Source organism: Podarcis pityusensis (genome assembly GCF_964106645.2).
Source record: "Podarcis pityusensis genome assembly, chromosome: 2".
Lineage (NCBI taxonomy): Eukaryota > Metazoa > Chordata > Lepidosauria > Squamata > Lacertidae > Podarcis > Podarcis pityusensis.
The window spans coordinates 112,179,677-112,194,489 of NC_138029.1; the positions used below are offsets into that span (position 1 = coordinate 112,179,677).

The 14,813-nt window shown below is 46.3% G+C and overlaps 1 protein-coding gene across 1 annotated transcript in view; it reads right to left on the reverse strand.

The window, feature by feature from the left end:
- The window catches only part of DDR1 (discoidin domain receptor tyrosine kinase 1), a 105,364-nt gene extending 96,331 nt beyond the window's left edge, over positions 1-9,033 (reverse strand). The window contains exon 1 of the mRNA XM_080991672.1: positions 8,743-9,033. The gene's annotated coding sequence lies outside the window, so the exon portion shown is untranslated. The remainder of the gene's footprint in view (positions 1-8,742) is intronic.
- Between the last annotated feature and the right edge of the window lie 5,780 nt (positions 9,034-14,813).

A 14,813-nucleotide genomic window follows, 5' to 3' on the forward strand; every position in this document is an offset into this window, starting at 1 on the left:
GTTCTAATCCTATACAATCTGCACACACACACACAGGTCTTATCAGGTTGCGTCACTGTGGGCTTTATCAGGCTTCAAACACAGAATCTAAGAACCTTGGCTCCTTTGATCGATCAATAATCTTTATCGATCGATAAATATCAGTCCTTTGAGAGATTATTTTTCCGGACAATTCTCAGAAAATATAACCTCTGCTCTGCTCTCTTCATCGGGTCTTTACTGTTTTCTCCCTAGGTTAGGTCATCTCTCAACTCCATTCCCAGAAATCGAGGAACACAGAAATTAGGGTTGCCATACGTCCTGGAATTCCTGGACACATCCTCTTTCAGGAGTCCTACATGCCCATCTGGGGGGGGGGGGATTTCACATTTTAAAGCAGATGTTCTGGATTTTGGGTTTAAATTTTGTGTGTATATGCACAGACAGCTCTGGTTCAGGCTCGGGCAGAGGGCCTAATGGGCGATTGCCCTAAAAAAGCTCGACAACTTTTTGTTTCCGGATTTTTACCTCTTGAAAATATGGCAACCCTAGGAAATCATCTCTTGCTCATTTCTTACACACACTAAACTTTTAAAGCACATTTGAGAAACATTTCCCCCATCAAAGAATTCTGGGCACTGTAGTTTGTTAAGAGCTGCAGGGAACTGTAGCGCTGTGAGAGTTAAACTATACAGGACCCAGAATTCTTTGAGCAAAATAATGTGCTTTGTCCACAGACAGCTTTTCTGGGTCATGTGGCCAGCATGACTAAGCCACTTCTGGTGCAACAGAACACTGTGACAGAAGCCAGAGCGCATGGAAATGCCATTTACCTTCCCATCGCAGCGGTACCTATTTATCTACTTGTGCTGGTATGGTTTTGAGTGGCAGGAGCAGGGACCAAGCAATGGGAGCTCACCCCATCGTGGGGAATCGAACCGCCAACCTTCTGATCGGCAAGCCCAAGAGGCTCAGTGGTTTAGACCACCTGTGTCCCTTTTGTCAATACTGTGTTATCAGACGCCAGCTCCCACCCTTTCTCCATCCAGATGTTGCAGGGCTGGACAATAAAATGTGCAAGGGGAGGAGAGGAACCACGGAGACAATAGCAGCTGTTTGGGCAAGTACTGTAGAAAGGCAGAAGGGTTAAACGCCGTCACACTTGGTGCCTGCTGATATTGACAATTCATTCCCCCAACCCCCCTCAGTTTCACCATGAGGGACGGGGACCGGATATGAAGACAAGGGCAATAGGGTACAATAGAAAGGGCTGGAGAGCCTTTTCAGTTGTGGTTCCCCATCTGTGGAAGGCTCTTCGTGGTGAAGCCTTCTTGGCACTTTTGCTGATATCTTTTCAGATATCTTTACCTTTCCCCTCCAGGTTTTTGATAGCTGATTTTGTGCTGCTGCAATCATGCTGCCTGTGACCATTATGGTGTGTGTGTGTGTGTGTGTGTGTGTGTGTGTGTGTGTGTGCTTTTCTCTCTGTATGTGTGTGTTTGAATCACAGGTAACTGTGTGATAACTTCAATGTTTTATATGAATTTTAATGGTATAATATATTTCGGTTTTCAAATGTAAGTAGCTTGGACACTTTGAAGACTACAGAATCTAACAAACAGCATACTGTCCAACTTTTTCTGATCGGAAACCAGGACGCAGGTCATCTGGGACATGCTCCAGGGCGAATCACGTGACCCACGCCATGCTCTCAACCTGCCCCCCCCCGTGCTTTTGGGGGGGCACAGTCTCACGTGGCACCCCAAAACACACCTTTGGGGGTGATGTGTGAGATCATGGCCCCAGAAAAAGCGCTTTTGGGGGGACAACAGCACAGCACGAAAGAGTGCAAGAACACGGTACCCAAAATGACTACCACAACCTCAAGCAAAAAAACCCCACAGGCTGTCCCGTTTTTTCCAGGGCAGTTTCGCAATTATGAAACAGTAATAGTGTTCAAAGCTATCCCCTATCGCTTTCCCAAAAGGAAACAGTAGGGACAGCAATTTTCAAGGGCAGATACTAAAAAACAACAACCTTCCATAGTGAAGTGAAGTGGGTCCTAATCAGCCATGGCTCTCTCGGCTCCTGGAGAGCCCTGGTGTCCTGCAAGGCCCTCAGAAACAGGATGAGAATAGCCATGCAACTTGGGAGGAGTATCTACAAAGAAAGACTCTGAAATATTTCACCCCCAGGTGTGAAATGTTGCAGTATCTCTCTCTTGCCCAAAACATGTAGCCGCTAATCGAATCGCACAGTTTTGCAGATGGACCTGTGGCCAGAAGCGACTAAGGAAGGTGATGGGAGAAAACCTGACCTGAAACCCTTTGCATGCTGGGTAGTGATGGGCAGGTACAAAGTGATATTGTTTTCCGTTCCCTCAGGAAGAAGTGTGGTGCCCAGCTGATAAAAAGGTGCTGGGGCTATGAGCTTTGGTTAATCTCTTTTTTAAAAGAGAGCTGAAACCTTCCTTGCAAGTCTCCTGGCTGCGTTTTGTACCAAGTGGAGTACCCAGGGCAGTCATATGCAATGCTATTTTTCTTTTTTTTTAAAAAAAAAATGTTTAGGCATACTCTCCTTTTGACTCAAGAAAATCACCATTTTATAGTTCAAATCGTGGAAAATAAATACAGTAAATGGACAAAAGATCAAATCTATGCTTCCAGGAGTCACAAGAAAGCTGCAAAGATAGTGCAGGATAGTGCGCACCCCGGAAGTTATCTCTTTTGGTTTCTGCCTTCTGGAAGAAGGTATAGGGTTATAAAGACTAGGACTAGCCACCTAAGAAGAGTTTCTATCCAAATGCACTCCTTTGTCAATATTCCTGGTCCGTGATATCCCTAATTTCCCCACAGACCAACTGTGACAGGAGAGTGGGACCACTCACCTGTCAATAACCTTACATTATAATGATGTTTGGTCATTCCCATCTGCTGATATCTAAAGGAGGTCACTGTAACTGTCAACTAGCTGATTGGCGGTTAAAGGGAGCCTCTTTGAAGTCCATCTGGAGGAAGCAGTTTAGATTCAAACCACTCCCTCCAAGAGGAACATTTTGTCCTCTGCATATGTCACAGTCCTTTAACATTGATTCGGGGAAAGCAGATAACAAATGAATCAAACTGGCACAGAGAACAACTTAAAAAACTAACAAATTATTCAGTTTTTCATCACACACAGATCAAGTGAACCCTAGTCCACAAAAGCTTATGCCATAATATGCCTGAAGGAGCATCTTCACCCCCATCACTCAGCCCAGACACTGAGGTCCAGAACCAAGGGCCTTCTGGCAGTTCCCTCACTGCGAGAAGCGAGGTTACAGGGAACCAGGCAGAGGGCCTTCTCGGTGGTGGCGCCCTCCCTGTGGAACTTCTGATTTCAAATAAACAAACAAACACCTATCTGACTTTTAGAAGACATCTGGAGGCAGCCCTGTACTGGGAACTTTTTAACGTTTTATGTTTTATCGTGTTTTTAATATTCTGTTGGGAGCCGCCCAGAGTGGCTGGGGAAACCCAGCCAGATGGGTGAGGTATAAATAATAAATATATTATTATTAATAATAATAATTTGATTTTTTTAAGTGCCTCAAGGCTCTTTACAGCAAGATGTCCTTACTGCAACAGATGTTACTAACATGGGGACATGGAAGTGAAATAACAAATACTGCATCTCCAATGCATGAGAGAAAAAGGGGTGGAAAATAAGATGGCCGATCCAGATTCTCTTCTTTGGTTTCCTTCTCCCTTCCTTTCCATGGGATTGTCTACAGTCTCAACATTTTCTGTTCACGCTCCATTTGCCTTTGGCCCGATAAGCACACAGAGATTAAAGGAAGCCTGCCTCTGCGATGCAAGGCTGCAGGGTCTTATCTCTTGCTGGGAGAGAGAGAGAGGTCACTCTTGCAGATGACATGTTTACTGAGCATTTCACCTTGATTCCCAGGAGCCTTTTCCTCCGCTTGCCCCTCCACCAACAACAACCCGGGTCCTCTTTCAGAAGACGCACTTCCCAAACCCTTCTCCTCCTAACATTTTGGGAGCTGCAGCAAACCACAAAATGCCACACATAAGAAAAAACAGAATGAGTGAAGATCTACATCATGAACAAGGGGGGAGAGATCTACACTTGCAACAAGGAGGCAATGAAGAGCTACACCGGGAATAGAGTCAAAGAATCATTGTAGAGTTCAAAGGGACCCAAGGGTCATCTAGTCCAACCCCCTGCAATACAGGAATCTCAACTAAAGCAGCCATGGCAGGTGGCCATCCAACCTCTGCTTAAAAACCTCCAAGGAAGGTTTTTACAACCTCACAACCTCCCGAGTGAGTCCCTTCCACTGTGAAACATCTCTTAGTGTCAGAAAGTTCTTCCTGATGTTTGATCAGAATCTCCTTGATTGTAATTTGAAGCCATGGGTTCGAGTCCTACCCTCTGGAGCGGGAGAAAACAAGCTTGCTCCATCCTACACCACGTGACAGTCCTTTAGATATCTGAAGGTGGCTATCATATCTCCTCTCAGTTTCCTCTTTCCCAGGCTAGGCAAACCCGATTCCCTCAACCGTTCCTCATAAGGCTTGGTTTCCAGACCCTGGGTCATCTTGGTCACCCTCCCTCTGCACATGTTCCAGCTTGTCAACAAACATCTTAAATTGTGGCGCCCAGAAGTGGAAACAGGGAGGGAATCGGAGGTGTTATGTACTGAACGGAATCCTAGAACAATAGGATCCAGAACACAGCAGTCTGATTAGTCCGCAGGAGCCACCCAATCCAGCTCCAGGTGGAAGTGAATCAGCAGTCTGATTGGCCTGCAAGAGCAGCCAATCAGGCTTCTGGATGAAGTGAATCAGCAACCTGATTGGCCCGCAGGAGCGGTCAATCAGGCTTCTGGAGGAAGTGAATCCGCAACTTGATTGGCCTACAGGAGCAGCCCAGCAGCGGGGCCCATTGTGTAAATAATGTATCTATAGCTAGACGTTTTGGGGAAAGTTTCATTCATTGAATCATAGAATCATAGAGTTGGAAGAGACCACAAGGGCCATCGAGTCCAACCCCCTGCCAAGCAGGAAACACCATCAGAGCACTCCTGACATATGGTTGTCAAGCCTCTGCTTAAAGACCTCCAAAGAAGGAGACTCCACCACACTCCTTGGCAGCAAATTCCACTGTCAAACAGCTCTTACTGTCAGGAAGTTCTTCCTAATGTTGAGGTGGAATCTTCTTTCTTGTAGTTTGGATCCATTGCTCCGTGTCCGCTTCTCTGGAGCAGCAGAAAACAACCTTTCTCCCTCCTCTATGTGACATCCTTTTCTATATTTGAACATGGCTCTCATATCACCCCTTAACCTCCTCTTCTCCAGGCTAAACATGCCCAGCTCCCTTAGCCGTTCCTCATAAGGCATCGTTTCCAGGCCTTTGACCATTTTGGTTGCCCTCCTCTGGACACGTTCCAGTTTGTCAGTGTCCTTCTTGAACTGTGGTGCCCAGAACTGGACACAGTACTCCAGGTGAGGTCTGACCAGAGCAGAATACAGTGGCACTATTACTTCCCTTGATCTAGATGCTATACTCCTATTGATGCAGCCCAGAATTGCGTTGGCTTTTTTAGCTGCCGCGTCACACTGTTGGCTCATGTCAACTTTGTGGTCAACCAAGACTCCTAGATCCTTTTCACATGTACTGCTCTCAAGCCAGTTGCTGCTATGAGCTGAATAAAGAGCATGAAATCCACACTCAACTCCAAGTATATTTCAGGATCAATCTTGCCAGATGTTGAAGTGGGAATCAAAGAGGGAAAGGGACCTGCTCTGCTCAGTGCAGACCCCAAGAGACCCCAGAGCTCAGCCCAACACACCATTTCCTCCCTAAGAGTGGCAGGAGACCAGCAGCGCCTCCTATTCAGGAGGATGAGGCACGGAGGCAGCAGATCTGGCCTCCAAGGAGCATACCACAGCCATTGCTACAGCAGCAGCAGCGGTGGACAATGCATTCCTTGGAGGCTGGATCTGCCGCCCCTGCGAATCCTGTTGCCTGAGGCAGTCGCCTCACCTTGCCTCCTGGGTGGGCCGGCCCTGCCTAACCACCCAGGCACCGCTCTCCCTTCCCTAAGGAAGCCAACAGCCCTGACTACGAAGTCTCCACAGCCACCTATCAGGAATGGACTGTGGGGATTTGCGGGGGAGAAAGAGATGGCTGAGACATGACCTAATGTGTCTTTTCCAGCAATGACCTTCGCATCTTCAAATGCAAACAAGAAACCAGAGAGAGCTAATAATACGCAGCTAGGCTTGCCTGGAGTAAACAGTCCGCTGCCCTGGCTGGGGAAGCAAGGAGCTCGGGTGACACCCGCCTGGAGCCAGCGTGCACAGCCAAGAATGCACCGAGGACGGGGATAATGTTACTGGGCTGCTGCTGTCCTAAGCGAGTCGCCCGTGTTCCTCCATCCCAATGCACTGAGCAGCGGCGGACAATTTGCAGCAGGAGAGAGGCGTTGGGGACGAAGTTTGCCCCCAAATGAGACAGTCCCTTTGGAGCAGGCATAGGCAAACTCGGCCCTCCAGATGTTTTGGGACTACAACTCCCATCATCCCTAGCTAACAAGAGCAGTGGTCAGGGATGATGGGAATTGTAGTCCCAAAACATCTGGAGGGCCAAGGTTGCCTATGCCTGCTTTGGAGGCTCTGTCCCTTAAACAAAGGCTTTATAAGGGGGTTGGACAAAGCCCTAGAAGCCACCTCGGCCAATTGCAAATGCTAAATGAAGACTCCCTGTTCAGCAGCAGCGACTGGTGTTCAGATCGCCACATTTCCAAATCAGTTTGCAACTTCCTGTTTCTAGGTCCTCACGAAAATTCACCGGCATTTTAATGCAGATCGCTCGACTCCGAGTATATTTCAATTGTTTTTTCTGTCGCTACACCTCAAGCTACCCTGTTATTAGTCCCTGATAACCAAGTCTGTAGCTGGGGTGTCTCTGCTGTCCGAAGTTTCCTGACTTCCTCTCGATGGTTAATGTCCCAGAAATGGACGGATGCTCACAATCCAGCTGCTGCAGTGCCTTCCAAGAGGTAGTGGTGGACTTCAGAATATGTGCAAAATATATTACTGCCACCTCCAAGGCTGCATACGTGCCATGCATTTAAAGAACAAGACTTTCCTCCAGGAATCCTGGGAACTTTACCTCTCGCAAAGCTATAATCCCCAGGGCTCTTAGCAAACTACAGTTCCCATGATTCTTTGGGAGGGGGAGTCATGTGCCTTAAATACATGGTGTGTACGCTGCCTAATTTAACTGTGTTTTGTGTGTTGCCCTTCTTGTTAAAACTGTTAGCCCTACATCAGACTGATTCTGCAAGATCAAAGCTGTATTCTGCAGCTTGCTTATGTCATGCAAATTCAGCAGGCAAAGACAACATGATTTATCCCACTTCTGGAAATTACAGGGAGAGAGAAAAGTGCTGTAAAGGACTGAAACAAAACAGAAATCTCTGACTACGGGGAAACCTTGGTGCACATAACGGAGGGAGACTCTCAAATTATCTAAGAAACAGACAAAACAAGCTACTGGATATAACGAGACAAAAAAACCTAAGGTACAAATCACGTATTTAAGAGCACAGAGATGTAGTTTACAGATTTTTCAATAGGCACAAGACAATAAATGATGCAACGTAATTCAAAAGTGTACTGTGCTGCCCAGGTCTCAACATCTGGAGAAATCTTAAGTGTTTTAACATTTTCAGGACACTCCAGTTGTGAGATAACGCGGAGCAGCCTTTCAGCCAAAGATCTGTATGAGAAAGGTCTTGTCCTTGTGCATCTCACGACAAGTGTTTTGTTTCCATTGTTCCGGAAGAAGGACTAAAAGGCTCCAAAAATGTAAAACATGCACTAACACACAGTAGAGGGGGAGGCAGTTATCTCAGACAGAAATCTTACAAGTGGGCCCTGACACAAAACGTTGCCCTTTGAAAGCCGTTCCAGATTCCAGACTCTGCAGTCAGTCAAGATGTCAGCGGCTGTTGAACACACACACACACACACACACACACACACACACACACACACTCTTGTTGCTCCCAGGCAGGGACTTAATATTGCAAGTGGACTGCTAGAAACAGGCTTATTCTACGATCAGATTTTCTGCAGGAAGGGTAAATTTGGGTTGAATGGGGGAGGCGGATACAAGCGAACATTTTGGTGCCATAACATCAGGTGGAGGCTGAGAGAAAACTTATGTTTCACGGGCTGGGAGTCGCAGTTTTGTTTCAGATTTTTTAATTAAGTGGCTTATAATTTTCTTATTGCATTATACTTTATCCTAATGCTGCCTTATTTTATTTCTTGGTTCAGGAGATGCCCAGAGAGCTTCTGTTAAGGGCTGTGTGAATCTAGGATGTAGTTTGCCCTCCCCGCTCCACATTAGCTCTTAGAAATCCCTGTTTCCCAACAAAACTCTGCTGCCAGTCCTGTTAGCAAATAATGCAGCACTTTTCCCTATTCTTTACTAGTTACCCTTGACTACAGTAGTTGCCTCCTCCTTTTCTTCTTTTTCTGAGGTCCCCGTTTCCGTCTTTGGATAAGAGGCCCTTTTTTTTTTTTTAAGGGGCAGACTTGTACATTAAAGTGTAGCCCAAATATATTTACAGGAGTCTCCCGTAAACGTGAAATCACATATATCATCTCAAAAGCCTGTAAACACTCTCTAAACTTCTGGAAGCCCTAGAAAAACCCTTAAAAAAACAAACGAACCGAAAGCACTTACCAGACCAGCATGAACTATGGCAATGGTGGCTCTCGGTTTTCCTCTGCCAAAAATCCACAAAAATCTGCCCAACTCCACCACGATTGCACCCACCAAACCTCTTTTCTCAAACTCCCAACTTTCCACAGGCCTCAGAGGTCAGTGCAAAGGCTCCTGGGATTGCTAGCTGCTTTTCTGCTCTTGTGCCATTTTTTTGTGCTTTTCATGCCTTTCCGCAGTTGAAATCGATTTCTTAAATTATTTCCCGGTGCCACTCGCCCGCCTTCTGCATGTACCGAAGAGGAGAGGAGTTTTAATCCAGACCTGCCGCAAAGGCTCCCTCGACTCGGCCAGCCCTGATTCACAGATACTGTGGGTGACAACTGTTTCCACAGCTCCTAGAAAGAGACAACTGTGTGTCCCGGACAGTTGTGAGGTGTGGGCTTTGCCTGCGTGTGGCAACTGCTGCCGAAGGGGAAACAGGTGGGGGACACTGTGGAGAGGGAGAGAGAGGGCAATTCTCTCCTCCACAAGCCGACCTGCACAGAAAATCCAAACTTCCACCTTTTTGTGCTAGAATTCCTTTTCCCTCTGTCCCTTTTCTGTTAGCGAGTCCCCTTTCATGCCCCACGGTAGTTCGCTGTCGCTTCTGATTTACACTTTGTGAGAGTCCCGTAGACTGCAAGAAGATCAAACCTCTCCATTCTGAAGGAAATCAGCCCTGAGTGCTCACTGGAAGGACAAATCCTGAAGCTGAGGCTCCAATACTTTGGCCACCTCATGAGAAGATAAGACTCCCTGGAAAAGACCCTGATGTTGGGAAAGATGGAGGACGAGATGGTTGGACAGTGTTCTCGAAGCTACCAGCATGAGTTTGACCAAACTGCGGGAGGCCGTGGAAGACAGGAGTGCCTGGCGTGCTCTGGTCCATGGGGTCACGAAGAGTTGGACACGACTAAACGACTAAACAACAACAACAACAAGGCCACCATTTCATACTACATGGCTCAGGGGCAGAACTGTTTGCACAATCGGCATGAGAGCCTTTTTGGAGCGGGAGTAGCAGTACATTTGACCTTAGCAATCCCACCCTGAACCAATTGTTATAGTTTGTTTGGAGGGAGAGAACCCCGCTACTAAACCCTAGGGGAAAGTGAGACAATCCGGGATCAAATCAGAAACAGGGACAGCTTCTGTGAATCTAGGACTGTTCCTGGAAAACAGGGACACTTGGAGAGTTTGTGGAGCAGGAATGCTCCATTCACTTTCTAGTCCATTTCTATGGGTTTCCAGACTTCTCCCAGAATAGGAAGCAGGAAGGAGACTAGAACACAGAAGTGTCTACTGCTGTGAGTAGCTCAGTTGCCCAGCATAGCAGCAAACTGGTGGCCCAGGAAACGACAACAGATGTCTGACTGCAGGTGGTGAGAGTTAAGAGGAACAGGGATGCCACAACATCCTCATGGCACTCCCTACAGCCTGAAATAGGGTTGGGTTGCAGCGGTAGGGGAGTTCCTCGCTGGGCAGAGAGGGGAAATCCATTTGTGGCTCTCTCTGTACAGCTGCCAAGTTGATAATGCCTCAAGTGGCCTTGCTTCCATTTCTCTCCTCTCTTCTCCGCAAACTCCTTCTTCCCGTTTCAGAACATCTGCCCAGGCAGCTTGCGCCCCCCCCCCTTCAGCCAGCCGTAGGGCGGCACTTTGTTTTAAAAATAATAATAATATTGAATTTTACAAAAAAGAAAAAACAATACATAACACTGTAAACACATTTATATACATGTTTTCCAAAATGCAAACTAAAAAAGAAAAGACTTTTCATAACCCATAATATTACCAAATTCATGCTTCAAACATTACAATATATAAATCTTAGTTAAAATATTATAAAAGACTTCCACCGCATTCACCGCACATCTCTTAGTTATCTTGCTCGCCTTTACATCTGTTCTTCAATCAGTTCCCTTCCTTAGATTCTTTCATAATCAGTCAAATCTTTATGTTCTCTATATTCTTCACAAGATTAGTCTAGGCACAACCAAACTTTCGTATTTGAGCCCTGCTTGTATAAATATTTGTTTAAGCATTCCCATTGTTTCTGAATTGAAATTTTTGATTTATGCCTTATTAAATCCATCAGTTTTGCTAACTCCAGGTACTCACAAAGTTTGCTTTTGATGGTGGTCTGGTGATCTGCAAAGTAAGGAAATTGCGCTGGGCTGCGGGTGGCCAGGTTGCTGTAGCAGAAGATGTTTGCACATTGAGGAGGCAATGTTAGCTGTTTTCTGTGTCCTAAACAGTAGGATAAGCAGCAGCAGCAGGTGAAAAGAAAGCAGAAGGAGGGGAGAGAAAGAAAGAATAGAAATGTGTGAAAAGGTAAAGAGAAAGGAGAAGAAGATCTTAGCAGGGAGGAAAAGGGAACAGGCGGACAGCTGGCACCTGAGGACTGAGAAAGAAAGTGAGTTATGGGGCAGGATGGAAACAGAAAGGATTGAGAAATGCTTCCTGCACAGCTGCTGTCGGTCAGTGTTGACAATACAGTGGTACCTCAGGTTAAGTACTTAATTCGTTCCGGAGGTCCGTTCTTAACCTGAAACTGTTCTTAACCTGAGGTACCACTTTAGCTACTGGGACCTCCTGCTGCTGCCGCGCCACCACTTCGAGATTTCTGTTCTCATCCTGAAGCAAAGTTCTTAACCCAAGGTACTATTTCTGGGTTAGAGGAGTCTGTAACCTGAAGCGTCTGTAACCTGAAGCGTATGTAACCCAAGGTACCACAGTACTGAGCTAGATGAACCTACGTTTTTTCCCCCTATGCTCCTAAGCAGCATTGGACAACAGTATTTTTGTTGGGGAAATGGCACAGGGGGAAGGGAGAAGGGTTTCAGCCCTGACAGTACAGCTGCTATTTTTAAAGCAACAACCAGACATTCTGCAATCACACATTTCCATGTATCATCAAAGAGGGTGCCCCCAGATTTATTCACACAAACCAGCCGGGACCAAGAGGGAGGCAGTCAGGCGTCCATGGATTCTGCGTTGACGTTAATGAGATCTTAAACAACGCCGTTTGCTTGCAAGGTCAGCCGGGTGAATGTAAAAGTCACACCAGCAGCAGCATTCGCCAGGCTCCCAGGGGACAGATAACACCATGTCTGCCCGTCCTGCTCCTAACAATGTACCATCCATCACCCGTGTCTCTGGGTCTGCTCAAAACTGCTTGCTACCATGCAGAATCTTTCGTAAGGTGGATGTAGTCGGCGAAACCAGGAGTCCTGTGCCTCCGCCCCCCTTGTTGCGAAACCTGCACCATTTCCTCCTATTTTAAGTTCTCAGTTTTCCAGACAATTGAAAGGGATCTGTCCACTTTCACCTGCTGTTTCAAGACAGACATTGCAGGTTTTTCTGTTGTTCCAAAAACCCCATTTGAACAGAAGTGGGGGGGGGGATCAATGTGTATGAGTACCCTATAGGAAGCAAAAGCTTTTTAAAACCACTTTTCAGTGCATATCAGTCTCCTGCCTGGAGTGTGTGTGTATTATGCAAAACTAGAATAATAGATTCATAGAACTGCAGAGTTGAAAGGGACCCTGACTACATTTCCGAGCACAATTCAAAGTGTTGATGCTGACCTTTAAAGCCCTAAACGGCCTCAGTCCAGTATACCTGAAGGAACGTCTCCACCCCCATCATCCAGCCCGGACACTGAGGTCCAGCGCCGAGGGCCTTCTGGCGGTTCCCTCGCTGCGAGGTTACAGGGAACCAGGCAGAGGGCCTTCTTGGTAGTGACGCCTGCCCTGTGGAGCGCCCTCCCAGAAGATGTCAAGGCAATAAACAACTATTTTACTTTTAAAAGACAACTGAAGGCAGCCCTGTTTAGGGAGGTTTTTAATGTCTGATGCTATATTGTTTTTAATATTCAGTTGGAAGCCGCCCAGAGTGGCTGGAGAAACCCAACCAGATGGGAGGGGTATAAATAATAAATCATTATTATGAGGATCCTCTAGCCCAACCCTCTGCAATGCATGTATATGCAGCTGTCCTATACGGGGATTGAACCTGGAACCTTGGCTTTATCACCACCACGTTCTAGTCAACCTAGCTATCCAAACAACTGACACTGATACAATAATACCACATTAGTAGTGGATTTATACTGGGACATCCACATATCATTGCACTTTATTCCTTGTTCTGTGATGCTTCCCCAGTTTTTTATCACATTATTACTACAGTGGTACCTCGGGTTATGAACTTAATTCATTCCGGAGGTCTGTTCTTAACCTGAAACTGTTCTTAACCTGAGGTACCACTTTAGCTAATGGGGCCTCCCACTGCTGCCATGCGGTTTCTGTTCTCATCCTGAAGCAAAATTCTTAACCCGAGATACTATTTCTGGGTTAGTGGACTCTGTAACCTGAAGCGTCTATAACCCAAGGTACCACTGTGTGTCAAATTCTGTGTGAAGAAGAAAAGCTGGATCAAATTAGCCAGATGAAGAATATCTGCATGTTTTCTATTTTGAATTACAGTGGTACCTCGGGTTAAGTACTTAATTCGTTCATTTGCTTACATTGTTTTCATACTAGCGAAGCGTGCCAAAGATGGCCTTTCCTTATAACCACGAGAGGTGGCTCTTTCTTACTACATCCAAAGTACTATCAAAGAAAGGGCTCAAGACGGTTTGAAAGCAGATTAACTTGTGTCTGTATTGTGATTGGATTTGTTATCAACTGGGATATTTTTAACTGAAAATTAATAAAAATTATTTACAGTGGTACCTCGGGTTAAGTACTTAATTCGTTCCGGAGGTCCGTTCTTAACCTGAAACTGTTCTTAACCTGAAGCACCACTTTAGCTAATGGGGCCTCCCGCTGCCACCGCGCCGCCACTGCACGATTTCTGTTCTCATCCTGAAGCAAAGTTCTTAACCTGAGGTAATATTTCTGGGTTAGCGGAGTCTGTAACCTGAAGCGTATGTAACCTGAAGCGTCTGTAACCCGAGGTACCACTGTATTTGGAGGGGCGCTCTTGTACTACAGCACAACTAAAACAGGGCAAAAACAAAACAAAACCCCAAACTGGAAAATGTGAGTTATTAAAATTATAGGATTTCAGCAGGAAGTTTTGGGATTGGGACTGGAAATGAAGCAGGACGTCTGCCCTTGAAACTATTGCAGGTGCAAACAGTATTGAACAGTACTGATCGCGTATGACAGCCCTGAGCACAAATCATCATGAATGCACAATAAGGACAAGCGCTCCGGCATCTTGGTGTCCTGGAAGGGGAGCCAGGAGTGTCATTAGCAGGAGGAAGAATCCATTATCCTTGTATTCTCCGGGAGGGTAATATGAGGTGGAGGGCAGCGTCCAGATCTCAGCTGCTGTGAGCCACATGCTGTCCTGCTGTGTGACTTGACCCCTACCAACAAATGCTGATTGATGGGACATCAAGGTCTCATCTAGGACTGCAGGTCATGCGTTCTTGGCCATCAGGGTGGGGGCGAAGGAGATCACTGTTTTGCAAGGAAGGGTGGGCGGGTGGTGGCAGAAGGGGGAAATACAGTGGTACCTCAGGTTACAAACTTAATTAGTTCCGGAGGTCCGTATTTAAACTGAGGCGCGCTTTCGCTAATGGGGCCTCCCACTGCCACCACGTCACGATTTCTCTTCTCTGGTCATTTATCCTTGCTAGATTCAATTTGCTGCCATCTGCCTTATTGCAGGGCAGATTCGAGGGTAAACCATATGTGGAACGAGTCTGGCCCTGCGGCTCGATGGAGGTAGAAACTGTCTCTCATGTCTTGTTATGCTGCCGTTTCTACGGGGATATACACTCAGTATTTATCACTCCTGTTATACAAAAATCTCCAAATGGGTCCAAACTTCAATGTCTGAAACTCCTGGTAGAGGACAAGGATCTAGAGATCACGCTAAGGGTGGCCAAATTCTGTGCGACTGCCATAAAACTTAGGGAACAAGCTGTACTACTAAAATGATTAAGGTTTTAAATGACAATTTTAGGTTATATTTTAGTGATCAAGATTTAATATATATTTTTAACTGCCGCTATATCTGAATTGTCTCCGTTAT